Source organism: Cavia porcellus, unplaced genomic scaffold, assembly GCF_034190915.1.
Source record: "Cavia porcellus strain 051 isolate PalLab524CR breed Dunkin Hartley unplaced genomic scaffold, mCavPor4.1 scaffold_31, whole genome shotgun sequence".
NCBI lineage: Eukaryota > Metazoa > Chordata > Mammalia > Rodentia > Caviidae > Cavia > Cavia porcellus.
Window position 1 is genome coordinate 26,089,069 of NW_026947514.1, and position 14,589 is coordinate 26,103,657.

At 41.5% G+C, this 14,589-nt stretch overlaps 1 long non-coding RNA gene across 1 annotated transcript; it reads right to left on the reverse strand.

Moving 5' to 3' along the window:
- Window positions 1-237: 237 nt before the first annotated feature.
- Window positions 238-14,350, reverse strand: LOC134474147 (uncharacterized). Its single transcript, XR_010044792.1, has 2 exons — window positions 13,760-14,350; window positions 238-716 (listed from the first exon to the last, which is right to left on the reverse strand). It is a non-coding gene; the product is annotated as an uncharacterized LOC134474147 (long non-coding RNA).
- Between the last annotated feature and the right edge of the window lie 239 nt (window positions 14,351-14,589).

Consider the following 14,589-nt stretch of genomic DNA (forward strand, 5'->3'; position numbering starts at 1 on the left):
AAAAGTTTCTTAGAAAGAAATGTCTCATGGTCAGAGTCTTGGCAGTAGTAAAGTGGTTTTCTATTATTGTGTGACCAGTTACCCCTAAACTTATACAACAAACTTTTATTATCTCACAGTTTCTCTAGTTGATGAATTTGGCAGTGGCTTACCTGGCAACTCAGTCTCATAATTTTTCATGATGTCTGTCTTAGTTACTTTTACTCGTCGCTGAGACAAAATATCTGAAGCCCAAAGTTGGGAAAGGAAAGGTTTATTTCTTTCTTACAGTTTTTGGAGATTTCAGTCCACACTTAGTTGGCTCCAAGACAGGCGGGCATGGCTGGGCCGCAGTTCATGGCGGCTACAAACAGCAAGCAGGAACCAGCAAAGTGCAAGACACACCTTCTTCCTGCCATTACATCACATCCTGGCTCCACCCCTATGTGGGTGGAGCCCTGACACCATCAACCCAAGCATTAAACAATGAACCAATCACAAATGCACAATGCAAACTCATGAGGCCTGGGGGCCACAGACATAAACCATGACAATATCAAAGTCAATATATTTCCTAAGATCGAAGGTGTGACTAGAGCTGGAGAGTCCACGCTGGAAGGGCATCACTCACAGGACAGTTGACACTCACAGCCTGCAGCTTCCCACTACCATCTCTCCAGGGAGATTCTTGAGCATCCTCACAAGGTGGTGACCAGTGTCTCCCAGAGTGAGTGATCCTAGGAAGCCGGGAAGGGGGAAAACACAAAGCCTGTCAAACTTCCCTGCAGAAGCGCTCGGGTTTAGGTAAAATATTACATCTACTATATTTTGTTCATTACCAGAGAATCACAAGGTAAAGAATATACTGAAGGGATAAGAATTAAGCTCTATCTATGAAAGGGAGGGAACTGAAGAATTTGTGGATATACTTTCAAGCAGGTGTCCTGATTCCCTGCTCTTGACTTACCTTATCCCTGCAGTTGGGCCCCAGAAGTCAAAACAGTGAGGTGGCCGAGCAGTCCTGGGAATGTGTACTATGCAGCATTGAACTTTTTATCTTTACTTGTTCCTTGTCATCCTTAAGCCTTCTTTGGTAGGTGGCAGTGGCTCTGTCCCAAATGAATGCTTTCAAGCAAGAACTTTATGCTTTAGATGACAGGGTTGGGAAAGGTTTGATCCAGCAAATTAACTCTTTGGCCGGTCTACAATAACATGCCTGTATTTGCTACACTTAGACAGTGTTTCTCTCAAATTTTCAGACCATTTTCTGAGAGGCAATGCCTTACTGATCTCAACCCTTAGTGTTTGTCCCAAGTGTGAGCTGGGAGACAATGCAGTACTGGTCAGTACTGAATGTGCACAACCACAAACCTAAATATTTGCTTCCTTGGGACTCCAATGTGAGTTGCTTTAAACCTTGCCCAGACAGACTTCTAGTTTGGGTTCAGAATAAACCCAAAAGGCAAAAGCTATTTTTTTTACTGGCTCAGAATGAAGACATAAGATGGAAATTCTCAAGTGGGCCACACTAATCCAACCAAAGATGGGTTAGTGGAAAATTAAAGGACATTTTTTTAAGCAGTTGTTCTCAAGTGTGATTCCCCAGACCAACAGCACTGGCACCACCTACGCACTTGTTAGAAATGGTCTCTAAGACCTACCCCAAATCTACACAGAAATCTGCATTTTATTGGCTTATTAAAGAAATTCTGCTATGTGTCCAAGCTTGAGAACCAGTGCTTTAGGAAAGTCTTCCCCCAGCTCACTGTACGTCACATAATAATAGCTTGGTAAAGTAGCTGGGCTGCACATTGCATTTATTCTTGTTCATGCAAAACTAACCACCAAAGAAGTCACACTGAGAAACAGGGACACCGAGTGCATGGTAACACAGACAGCTGCTCACAGAGCCAGCACCAGAGCCCGGGTTCCCTTGCTCCAGAGAGAAGAAAATGTCTGTTAACAAGAAGGATGAGGAGAAGAGGAAAAGGAAAAAGAAGAGAGGAAAAAAAACTATTTGAAAGCAGTGTAGTCTGAAACTGGGTTTACTAGACATCAGTTCTTTCTAAAGATAACCACGGAATTCAGACACCAGTGATTTTCACAGTAGACTTAATAAGAAAGTTAAAATTTTAAAATAATTTTATGCCCCATAAAACTCATTGTTACTGAGAGTGTTTTTCACATCTTTAAAAGAACAAACATCTTAACAGAGATGTGTTTGGTCCTTCAGAACTTTCTCCCAAACAACTAGTTTGCTTTTATCTCATGGACACTGTGAAGGGAATTGTTGATTATATTCCCTTCTTCCAGAAAACTTAGAACAAAATTAGCAAGGGCACATCAATCAGCCTTTGGTCTAAGAGCTTCATGTGGCTTTGTCTGATGTTTCTTGCCTTTATTTCTCCTGCCTGATTTTCTTCTCTGGCTACCTTGCTATTCTGCTTATATTTTTGTCAGACAAATCCTTTTAAGGATAAGGCTGAGGATGTTGATACATTAAAAGGGTGGGGGGTGATTCTTTCCCCAAACTGAGAATCTGGGAGAAAACCTATAATCTCACTACTTGGAAAGCTGAGGCAGGTGGATGGTAAATTTGAGGCCAGCCTGGGCAACTTGGTGAGGCTCCTTCTCAAAATTAAAACAGATGGGTGTGTAGCTCAGTGATAGAGCACTTGTCTCATGTGGATACCAAGGACTCAATCTCCAGCAGTCAAAGAAAAAAGAAAAGTCAAAAAGTCCTTTTGTCAAGTGGGGTAGAGGGTCCCTCCCAGAGCCTCCCATGAGGCCCTGAGCATATCAGGCTGCTCTGTCTCTGGCCTAGAGAAGGGGGTGCATATCTATTAGTGGCTGAAAAGCTCGTAGCACAGATTGTTTCTGAGATTTGGGGAAGGAGTAGAGAGAAAACAAACCCTACAGCTTAGCCATCTGGCCTTTTTGAGATGGGCTGATTTCTGTTCCTCTAACTTTGGGACTGTGTCAGTATCCACGTGGGGTTGGCAAGCCTGGTGCAGGCATCCTAGGACCAAACATGCCTCCCTGCCGTGCTTCAGCCTAGGAAGAGGCCACCCTGACTCTGCTCTGCTTAGAGTTCTGGACAATTGGGACAGGGTCATCAGGACAGGAAAATATAGCTAATTCAAAGTGCCTAGGTTCAGGCAGATTGCGAAAACTGAGAAAAATGCTTGCTCTGATTTCCAGTTCATCTGGTTTGGAACAGGTAAAAGTATATTTTCCTTGGGGTGCTACTGTGAACAGGGCTTACTTCAGCCTCAGGGTTGTCAGATCAGAAAGGAACTGGACTGTTTGGAGTACCCGCTCATGAGCTGGCAGGGCATCCAGCCACCCAGGAAAATTTCCACAAACAGCTAGTTGAGGACTGCGGTGTCAACCTTGACCAGTTACTTCTGAGCCCAGTTACATCCATAATGACACTTCAGCGTCTCCTTCCCCCTCAGAGCATGACAGATGAGGGGCTTCACGAAACATGTCCTGAGCTGTGATGGGAATCCGTCTCGCTCTACTGCAGAAAAAATATATATCCCTGAACAGCTGTGAGGAATTCTTTCATTATTCATTGACAGTCTCACTGCTAGTCTTTACCTCCTCTTTTTACACTAAAAAATGAAAACAGATTAAATGGTATATTCTGACAATGATTGTTTGCAAATTCCTAGGCGAGGCTAGGGAAAGTGGAGAGGGTTTGGGAAGCCCTGGGCCTCAGGAACAAAGATAAGCAATGTTCTTGCAGGATGCCAGAGCCAGGAGGCCTCCCAGGGTGGCTTGGTCTGTACTGTGACTGCCAGGGTCAGCTCAAGGCTGGACACTTCTGTTCCAACTATTTTTGTTGGAAGCAATTTACAATCATACAGGAGTCAGACTGGGGAAACTTCATGTATAGAAGGTAAATTACCCCACAGACAGGAATGTTCACAGGGTGAAGACAGTGCAGAGCGACCCCAAAGATCATATGCACAGTGTTAAAAAGAGACTTCCAGGTCTACTGAAAAGGTCCACATCCTTGGATAGGTGCTCTCATGAAGGTGCTCACCTCTCTGGAAACTGTCAAAGCTCAGTGGCAGCAAACAGAGGAGCGCATTGGAGAAGCAGGTGGAGGTGCCGGCTATTGCTTTATTCCACATTCAGCCTGACTGGAAGGAGCCTGGCTAATTCAATCAGTTCTAATGTGGGTCATCAAACCAGCTCAGAAGCAAGAGGTGGCACAGTTCAACTATCTGTTGGAAGACACAGCTAAAAGCAGAATCTAACTAGTTTTTAACTAGTCTTATTTATGAAAGGGTTTTGGCCCAGACAGGACTCTGTAGCCAGAAAAGCCTCAACCCAAACCAGGGAGCTCCTATCTCCCCCGCTCCTAGGGATTTACCTGTGACTCTATCTCCCCCCATCCTTAGGAATCTGCCCCTGGCGCCAAACATGTACCAGAGAGATACCTGTGCATCTCTAATGGCCTTAGGGCACTACCCTAAGCTTAGGCTACTTATATACCCCCCCCCACGGCACATGTCTGCCAGAGAGAAAGCCGGACTCTAGCGGTGGGGGGTGAGGTGGGGGGGGAGTGGGGTGGGTGGGGGGTGTTGGTTTTCTCTCTCCATGTTCTCAGAATAAAGGCCTCTTTTGTTTTATACTTCTCATCTTTTGGATATAATCCTATCAATTTATTCTTGCAATCAATGGAGCACAGGCTTAGGAAATATTTACTGTATTCATTTTCTAGCCTGCTTTACGACCACAAATCTAGCAGCTTTAGACAACATACACCTAGTATTTCTGTTTCTGCAGGACACACATCTGCACACAGCTTGGCTGGCTTCTCTGCTTCAGGGCCTCCCCAGCCTGCTATCCAGCAGTCTACTGCAGCTGCAATCTCATCAGAGGTTCTGATGAAGAAAGATCTCGTTCTAGGCTGCCTCTTGAAAAGTATTTCCTTGTAGTTGCTAGGCTGAGGATTTCAGTGTCTTCTTGGAGTCTACCTGCAGCCCTGGAGGGCCTTCTGACCACATGGGCTTTTCCAACGAGAGCACTTCCTTCCTGGCACCTTCTCTTTCAAATCCAACAACAGTAAGAGAGTGAGGCCACCAGTGAGTTGGACTCATAGATACTGATCATGGGTGTGACATTCTATCTTCTTTGCCAGAGAAAGAGAACAACCACAGATTAAAGGGTTAAAGGATATATGGTAAACTAAAAAACATGATTTATAAATCTCAAGATCTGGACCTCAAAACTAAAAAACAAATTTTAAAAAAGATTTTAGATCTTACCTTTTTATGTTCAAAAAAACTCTGATAAGTATGAAATAATTGGAATTTAAATATCAACCAGATATATGATGATACTAAGGATTTATTTTTAATTATTAAAATATGATAATTATATTGTGGACTTTTGATAGAGTTCTTGTCTTTTAGAAAGAGTGAAGATGGGATTCTTTAGAGAACAAAGGAACTGAGAGAAGATGGGCCGTGGAGGCTGGAGGACTCTGGGCTGAACTGCGGAGCTAGAAATTGGCTATGTGTGGGAATTCAGTAAGGTATTTTGTCAACTTTGGGAATTATTCAAAAGTCTGTATCATAAAACCTTTAAAACATAGGGAAATATTAGCCCTCATTAGTAATCAGAAATGCAAATGAAAACTATTGTATCTATTCAATTTCCCACAAAAAAATTATATGACCATGCCCATTGTACTGCGGGTAAGACAGAACACTGACAGAACCCTCTGATAGGTTGCTGGTTGTGGGTGGAAGGAGAGGAAAAGATGTTGGTGCATTCCTTTGGAAGCGCTTTGGTGATAAATACCAAGAGTCATAACAGTTTTTATATGTTTTGGTATAATAATTTCATTCCTAGGAAATTTCACCCTTGAAAATAACCCTAAAAATGGACAATGTTTTTGCATAAAGATCTCCATTACAGGATCATAGTAAAGAATTCATCTTACCCAAATTTCAGGGTGATCTTTGCCCTAAGCAACAGGAAAGTGATCTTTAGGCCTTTGGACGTCTACCTAACAAGACAGTCATTGTGTACCTGGGGCTTGGACCACTAGGAAATTTAAGTGTTAATTTTTTATGAAAAACACAAAAAAGGGTAGAAATAATACAATATTTTTAAAAAACAGTAAATAATCAACACTAGTTAATATATTATACGTTGTTATGTTAGAAGTAGTTGCTCAATATTTTGTTTAGTAGCTTTGTTTAATTTTAATTACAAAAGTAAAGCATAAAAAATGAATGGACAATCAAACAATGACAGCACTATTCTTTTTGGTGAACTAACAGAGAATTAGTAGCATGGTTATCTATCCTGCACACTTAAGCATACATGCAGTTACACTGATCAGAATTTTGGGTCATGTGTCTGCTCTGCCCCTAGAGGGGCTAAAGACTAGAAATACCCAGATGGATGGGCAATCCTAGAGGCCAAGGAAAAACTCTGAACATCACGACTCAAGTGAGCTTCCTTGTGGGCAGTACTCTGTGTGGAATGTGACATGCCAGTCAGGAAACAAAGGTCTGCTGGAGGCTCCATGTCTGAACTTGCCTGAATTCTGCCCATGCATCTTTTCCCTTGGATTTTAATCCATGTCCTTTGATAATAATCAGCCATACCATTGAGTGTAACAGCTGCCAGTAAGTTCTAAGAGTCTCTCTAGTGAATTACCAAACCTCAGGGTGCTCTTTGGAAGCCCATCGGACTTGCAATTGGTGTCACAGGTGAGGGAAGTTTTGGGGACTGCTCCTCATAGCTGGTGTCCCAGGTGAGAGTGGTCTCATGCATTGTGCTCCCTCTAATCTTGCATTGAGCTATTCATAAAAGGCCCAAGAGCACCTTCAATATTCTATAATAAGAGCATTATGTGCTTCTTATACTCAGTATTATGCATATTACTATGCATAGTACTACTAAACATAGTACTGATAAGGATTATGAATGGAGTTTGTCTTAAGTACATGAGGCTCTAGGTTCTACTTCCAGAAATAAAAGTAGATAGATAGATAGATAGAATTTATATTAAATTCTTTTAAATAATGGGAAAAGTTGTATATCATAGTAAAACATAAAATACTTAGTGTATAATTTCTACTTACATGTAGATTTTTACATATATGTAGAATAATTTCCAGATGAACTATATCAAAATGCCAAGGAGTAGCTGTTTTGAGGTAGTAATATGGTTATTTTATTTTTGTATTTTTTACTTTCTCTAAAAATTTCAAATGGTCTACGATATGCTGACATGTATAACTTACTTTGATAATCAGAATGTTTAGTTTCTAATTTTACCCACATTAGGAATAATTCTATAGCATAATAAAAGTGTCTCATGACTGATATCTTACTTTGCTTTGCATTGATATTGCAAAATACCTGAAACTGAGTACTTTTAAAAATTTTTAATAAAACCAAACAAAATAAAACAGAATAAACCTAATCAAAACAAAGCAGTGAAAGCAATACAGGACTTCAGAATAAGAAAATACAAAATCAACAGTGGAACAATGGCTGCCATAATGTCTCTTGCTACCATCAAAACAGCTGTCCTTACAATCAGACATGTTCAAATCAGACCAAAAAGGCTAGGGATTTAGCTCAATGGCATAAGCACCTGGCTGGCAAGCGTGAAGTCAGCAGTTTGATCCCTGGTATCAAAAATAAAATAAAACAGAAGAAAACCAATCAAAACAAAACAGGATGAGGATACAGGATCAACAAGCTAACAGGAAATCAACAATGGCTACCATAATGCCTCTTGTTCTTTTCAAAATAGCTGCCCATATCATCAGACCTAACAAAATCAAATAAAACAGAGCAAAATAAAACAAATCAAAATAAAGCAATGAAAGTGGTAGAGGACTTCAAGACAAAATAATAGGAAATCAACAATAGCTACCATAATACATCTTGTTGTCTTTGAAATAGCTGCCCATGCCATCAGATATAATGAAATCAAACCAAATCAAATAGAATAAAACCAACCAAAACAAAACAGTGAAAATTATACAGAACTTTAAAACAAAATAATAGAGAACTAATATCGGCTACTACTTTCCCTTTGTGGACATTTCCTCTTCCTTTACTTTCACAGTATCTACTGTACATTTTGCATCCCACTAACTCCTTCAGTTTTTTTATACTAGCGAGACACCATGATGTTCACCTATGTGAGTCCAAACCATTTCACCAAGAGCACGATCACAAATTACATCCATTTACCTGCAAGAGCCTCATGATTATCTTTCTTTAGAGCTGAGTAACTTTCCCTTGTATAAAAATGCTGTGTCTTGGGGGCTAGGGATTTAGCTCAGCGGCATAAGCACCTGCCTTGCAAATGTGCGGTCATGAGTTCCATCTCTGGTACCGGAAAAAAAAAAAAATGCTGTATCTTTCTTATCTGGTCTGCAGTTGATAGGCAAGCTACTTTGCTTTTTTCTGGTTCTCTGTCAGAGGGAGCATTGTTTTCTGTCCTTTGACTTTGAATCTTTGACTTTCCTTTCAAGTTAATGTGTGTCTTGCATACTGCATATTGATGGATCTTGTTTGTTGATCCACTCTGCCTGTATTTCTTTTTATTGGTGAGTTGAGGCCATCTGCATTAGTGGTTATGGCCAACATGCACTGGTTCATCTCTGCCATGCTTTTTTCCTGCCATTAGCTCCCTGCTTTGCCACTCCATTCAACTGTCTGTCCCACTCAGCGATTCAACTCTGCTGCTATTCCTGGGACCGGGGTCCTTTTTACCTCTTTCTAGAATATATTTCAGTACTTTTTGTAGAGTTGATTTGGTGGTCATGAATCCCTTCAGTTGTTCTTTGTCATGGAAGTATCTTATGTCTCCATTAATTTTGAAAGATAGTTTTTCAGGGTACATCAATCTGAGTTAGAAGGGGTTTGCTTTCAGGATTTGAAACACTACTCTAAACTCTTCTTGACTTTATGGTTTGTGTTGAAAGTCTGCCATGATTCTGATGGGTTTTCCTTTATAGGTGATCTGTTTCTTTTCTCTAACAGCCTTTAATATTCTGTTCTTGTGCTGAATTTCTGGATCTTAATTATTATATGTTTGGGTATAGATTTATTTTGATTATGGCTAATTGGAGTTCTATATGCCTCATGTATCTGTATGTCAGCTCCTTTTCCTATGCTTGGGAAGTTTTCTGTTATTACTTCTGTAAATAATCTCTTTATGTCATTTGTGTTGACTCCTACTTTTTTTGCTGACACCTATCATTCTTAAATTATTTTTCTTTGCATCATCTTATAGCTGTTGAATTGTTATTTCCTGGTTCCTTGTTATTTTTAAGAGATCTTTCCTTTCATAATAACTAGTTGCCATCCTGTCTTCAAGGTCTGAAAGTCTATCTTCAGTTTCTTTCAAGTGGTTTTTCCAGCTTTCAATGGAGTTTTACATTTCCTGGATATCTCTTTGAATCTGTTTCATGCATTCTAATTCTTCTGTATATTGTTTGTTCAAGGTTTCCCTCATTCTCCTAAGCTCCTCTATTTTTGAAATCTATGTCTTGTTAAGATATTCTCAGCAAGTCTTTTATTATGTTTGTCATTTGTTCTTTTATTTGAGATACTGTTTCTGATCTCTTTTACAGCCTCATGAAGTAGTTTCTTTGGTTCAGTTGCTATCATCCCAAAAATTTCAGGTGTGAGGCTTCTACTTTCTTTCATGTCCAGGCCTCCTGGACTTGTTCTATTTGAATGGAGGCCAGAGATTGCCTTTTGCTCCTTTGTCTTGACATTTTTTGGGTTCCTCTGGATAAGGATGTTTTAGGGTCCCGGGTGCTTCACATATTGGCTACCTGTTCACAGTGTAGAGAGATGGGTCCCACACCTGGGTTTCTCCTTACCCAGGTTACCCATAGGCAGTGGGGTGTCAGGCAGGGTTCTCCAAACACTTGTGGCTTCTCCAAGGCATGGATGGCTGGTTCTCCTGGCTTGCACTGGCTACTGGAAGAAGAGTCCCGATGGCAGCCTGCCTGCATGCAGAGACTGGGCTGGCTGCTTCTCCCCACCTGTGCTGGTTACTCATGGGAGCATTCCAATGGTAGCCTGTGTGCACACAGGGGCTGGGCTGGCTGCTTTGAGATGGGTACTTTATAAAAAAAGAGATCTATTTAGCTTGTAGTTCTAGAGGTGCAAAAGCATGGTGCTAGTACTGGCTTTGACTTAGGGCCTTGGGGCAGAATGCATCACCTGGTGGAGCGCATCCAAAGCACAGAGGTCAGGGGCAAGAGAAAAAGCACTGAGAAAGATGAACCAGCTTTGTAACAACCTGCTTTCATGGTCATCAGTCTAGTCAAAAACTAATCTACTCTCTGTAGATGAGTGTCAACCCCTTTTCAGGACAACATCCTCATGATCTAATGAGCTCTTTATAGTTTATATCTAGATGTCTCCCCAAAACCTCATGTGCTCATAGTCAGGGCTTTGGGGAGGTGGATGGATCATGGGTGTGTGATACTGGACTAAGGATGCAATAGCTGGATTGGTTCACTGATTGGTTTAGCATGGACCTGGATATAGATAATATGAAGGCCCATGCTGGGTGTAGGTGGCACCACTCAATAGGCAGGTAGCCTGAAAGGAATCAAAAAGGAAAGGAAGGCTCACTACTTGGTTCTGCCTGCCCTGCCATGGACAGTTTCTCCTCTGCCATGTCCCTCTCTCATGCAGATATGCTGCCTTGTGTGGAGCCAGCCAACAATGGACTGAAACCTCTACAAACTGTGAGCTAAAATAAATCTTTCCCCTTTTAACTTGTATATGTTGGGTACATTGTTGCAGCAACGAGGAAGTAGCTAACATGACCTCCCAGCAGGCCCCACCTCTCAAGGATCCCACCATCCATCAATACTGTTATACTGGAGACCAGTCTCCCAGTATATGAGCTTTTGGGGAACCAACTACCTCAAACCAAAATAACTGGGAGTCCTCAAAAGCTCAAATTTGTCCATATAGCTAAAGATGTCACCAAAAGAAAAGAAGGGAAGATGAACCGTAAGAAAAATCTCAGCAGCTGCAAAAGAAGCTCTGGGAAGAACTATTATTTATTTATTTTTGAGACAGCGTCTCATTATGTAGTTCAGGCTGAACTTGAACTCACTATGTAGTCCAGGCTAGCCTCAGACTGGTGGTGACCCTTCTGCCTCAGCCTCCCAAGTGCTGGGATTACAGATGTGTGTACTATACCAGGCTTGACAAGATGATTTAAAAGAGCAGTAAAACAAATATAGAGAATGGAAAGGAAAAGAATGCAAAACCAGGGGCCTGCGAAGTTCTAAAAACAGTGTCAGGAATGGCTGTACAGTACAGCTTCTTGATTACAGTCTGTTTGGGGCTTTGGCCTGGGAAATACTTTTCTGGTCATTGCTATAGCTTGGGTACGAAAGAGTCCCTGAAGGCCCATGTGTTAAAGTCTTGGTCCCCAGGCCCATGGTGGTACTGGAGTGGTGAACTCTTCCAGAGATGGGCCTAGTAGGAGAATTTAAGTCGCTGACAGTGTGCCCTTGAGAGGGATATTGGGACCCCAGCCCTTTCCTCTGTTTCCCAGCCACCATGGAGTGAAAGGTCCTTCTGCAGCCTGGATCTCCTCACAATGTACTGCTCATGCCATCGGCCCCAGCCACAGAGATGAGTGATACGGATTAAAGCCTCTGAAACCAGGACCCCAAATAAGCCTTTTCTCCTATCAATTGTTTATATTAGATATTTTGTCACAGTTCAGAAAGCTGATTAACATAGGAACTTTGATGATTTAAAAAAAATACCAACAACAGATTCTTCATTTCTTAAGTAAGGCAAAGGGGCCTAAAATGAATAGCATGCTCAAAACGCTATCTTGTGCATTGCCTCTATTATCGTGGGCTTTAGTTAATTAGACTTTGGTAGGGTGGAATGTGAAAACTTGGCTATAATATGAGGCCAACGGTGTGCTAAAGTCTTAGTTCCCAGCTTGAGGTTATTGGGAAGTGATGGAAATTCAGAGGCAGAGCCGGGTGGGAGGTCTCAAGTCAGTGGGACAGGGTATGCCCTGGAGGAGATTCTTGGACCTCAGTCTCCTGTTTCTCCCTCCCTCCCTCTTTCCCTCCTATCCATTCTTCCATCCATCTTTTCTTCTTTTCTTCCTTTTTTCCCTCTTTATAAGTTTAAGTCAGGTAATCACTATAGTGACAGAAGGGTAACACATACTTTTATAAAAAAGATAGTTATTAGCTTAAAAATATCAGAAACTTGAAGGTAGTAATAAGTTGAAACTTGCAAAAAGAGCCTAGGTACCAGAAATGGCTTTTTAAAGTTAAATTGAGAGCAAATAGAAAAAAGATGATACAGGCCACTGTTTGGGAATAGGAGTGATTTTTATCAGAAAGAAGGCAGAACCTCTACATCCTTAATTTGCTTTCTTCTTTACTGGCAAATAAAATCTTTTACCATGAAATGGGTAACAGCAATGTTGATAAGAGGGAATTAAAGCTCCAAGTAAAGAGATTACAAAAAGTGCCCCCTTTCCTCTTGCTAGCTAATGAATTAAAGTCACTTACCTCTATGAATTTCCTTCTAGGATGCTGATAACCCTTGAAAATGGGATTGCTAAATTGTTGTTAGGGATCTTGGAGGCAACCAGGAGAATCACAGATTTTGAAAGATGAGGGTTAGTGCTTTTATAACAACAAAAACAAAATACAGCCTGGAAATCAGACATTATATTTCACTAAGTATTTTCATACCAATTCTTGTTACTTTTTCCAACAAACATGTTGAATACACTAAGAGACTAAATATGACCATAAAATAGCAATGCTCCACACAGAGGCCAGCAATTCTGATCAGAGGGCTAGATATAAATTATTCTATCCATCTTACAGTTGAGGAAGTGGAGGCTCAAACAGACCTGCCCTTGGTCCCACTGAGCACTTTGAAAACAAAGGCCCAGGCTCATTTATAACACACACACACGACATCATTTCTATCTTTGCTTTGATGATTAGACTTTTGGATATGACAAATCTGCATTTTGAAAAATGTTTTTCTAACCTCTGTCCCTCCTCTGTCAGACACAAAGCTGGCTGTCCCTTCAGAGATAGTGGGAGCTGCAGGTGCCAGCCAGGAAAGCTGGAAAATTGTGTTATGAAGCTGGATGCTGGAGGTGGGCTGGGCTCAGAGCTTGGATACTGCCGAAACCTGTATTTCATTTTGCTTGGACTTATACTGCGGTAAGCAGTTGACTATAACACTGATATGTTTATGGTAAACAGAGGACTTTCCTGGGGAAATATTGCAGCACCAACAGATCTGATAGGAAGAATGGACTTGGAGAGGCTGCGAGGACTCATTTGGCTGAGAGAACCGTCCGGTTGAGGCTGTCTTGTTGCAATGCACAGCCCAGATCAAGTTGTCTCAGTAAGGAATCAGGAAATTTAGTTTTATTGATTCTGTCCACTTCTTGCATTTGAAGATTTTGAAAAGTTTATGAAGGAAAAATGGAGGAGGGCAGAACCGAAAAGAAAATCAGGGTTTTGATGGAAATAGGGTGAATGGATCACCTCATGGGCCCTTTTGTAGGAGCCCAGTCAAGGCAAGCTGTTAGAAACAGCTCTGCTTCTAGAACCCATGTTAACAGGTAGGGGGACTTCAGGGAGAAAAGTGCTTCTCCTCCAACAAAACAAGTAAGGCAGGACTGAAGCAGAGAATGAATAGGAAGCGCTTCAGAATGGTGAGGTAGTATAGGATGCTTACTGTGACTTACCGATAAGCTGGAAGATGAGTTAAGTTCCTTGACTGGTTCATTCCAGAAGGAACAGCACACACTGCCTAGCCCTCTGCCCTCTCTTTTGAAGTTTATCTGCCCATGGCAATGTGTGCTCCTTGCTCTCTGCTTTGTAGTGACTTAGTGGGGTGGGCTCTGGCCCTGTAACAAGGAGAGAAATGCACTTTAGTTCTTGGCTTGATGAATCTAAAGCCCTCCCCTCTCATTTCTGCCAGTGATCAAGACCAAGATGGAAAAAGAATGCTTGCAAAATCTGCAGATTAAGCAAGGCTATGAATATCTGTGAATGCTTTTAAATACAGAACCTGATTTAAAAAGAGCACAACTGGGTACAGTGGTGCACACATATAATCCAAGCACTTGGGAGGCTGAAACAGGACTGCTGTGAGTTTGAGGCCAGCCTAGATTACATAGTAAATTCAATTCCAGCCTGGAACAGCCAGACCCTGTCCCAGGCGTGGGGAGGGGAGAAAAAAATTTGCAATCACAGTAGTTATGTGGTTCTTCATGCAGGACCAAATAAAACCAAATTGTACAAGGGTAGGACAAAAAAGCATAGCTTCGTCTAGAGCAGGCATCAAAATGCAAAGAGATTGTTACTAGAACTAGTCCAAAGCATGTCTTCCAAAGGCAGCTAAGTGAGCCTTACATGAACATAGCTTTGGGAAGCAGAAGGAGATGCTTTTTGCCTGTGAGCTGAATAAAGGAGGAAGGATTAAGCAGGAGCAAGGAGGCTACTATAAAGTGTTGAAAGAAGAAGAATCTTTACATGCTTCCATGCCAGAGGTTTGGGGGGGATGACCAGACAT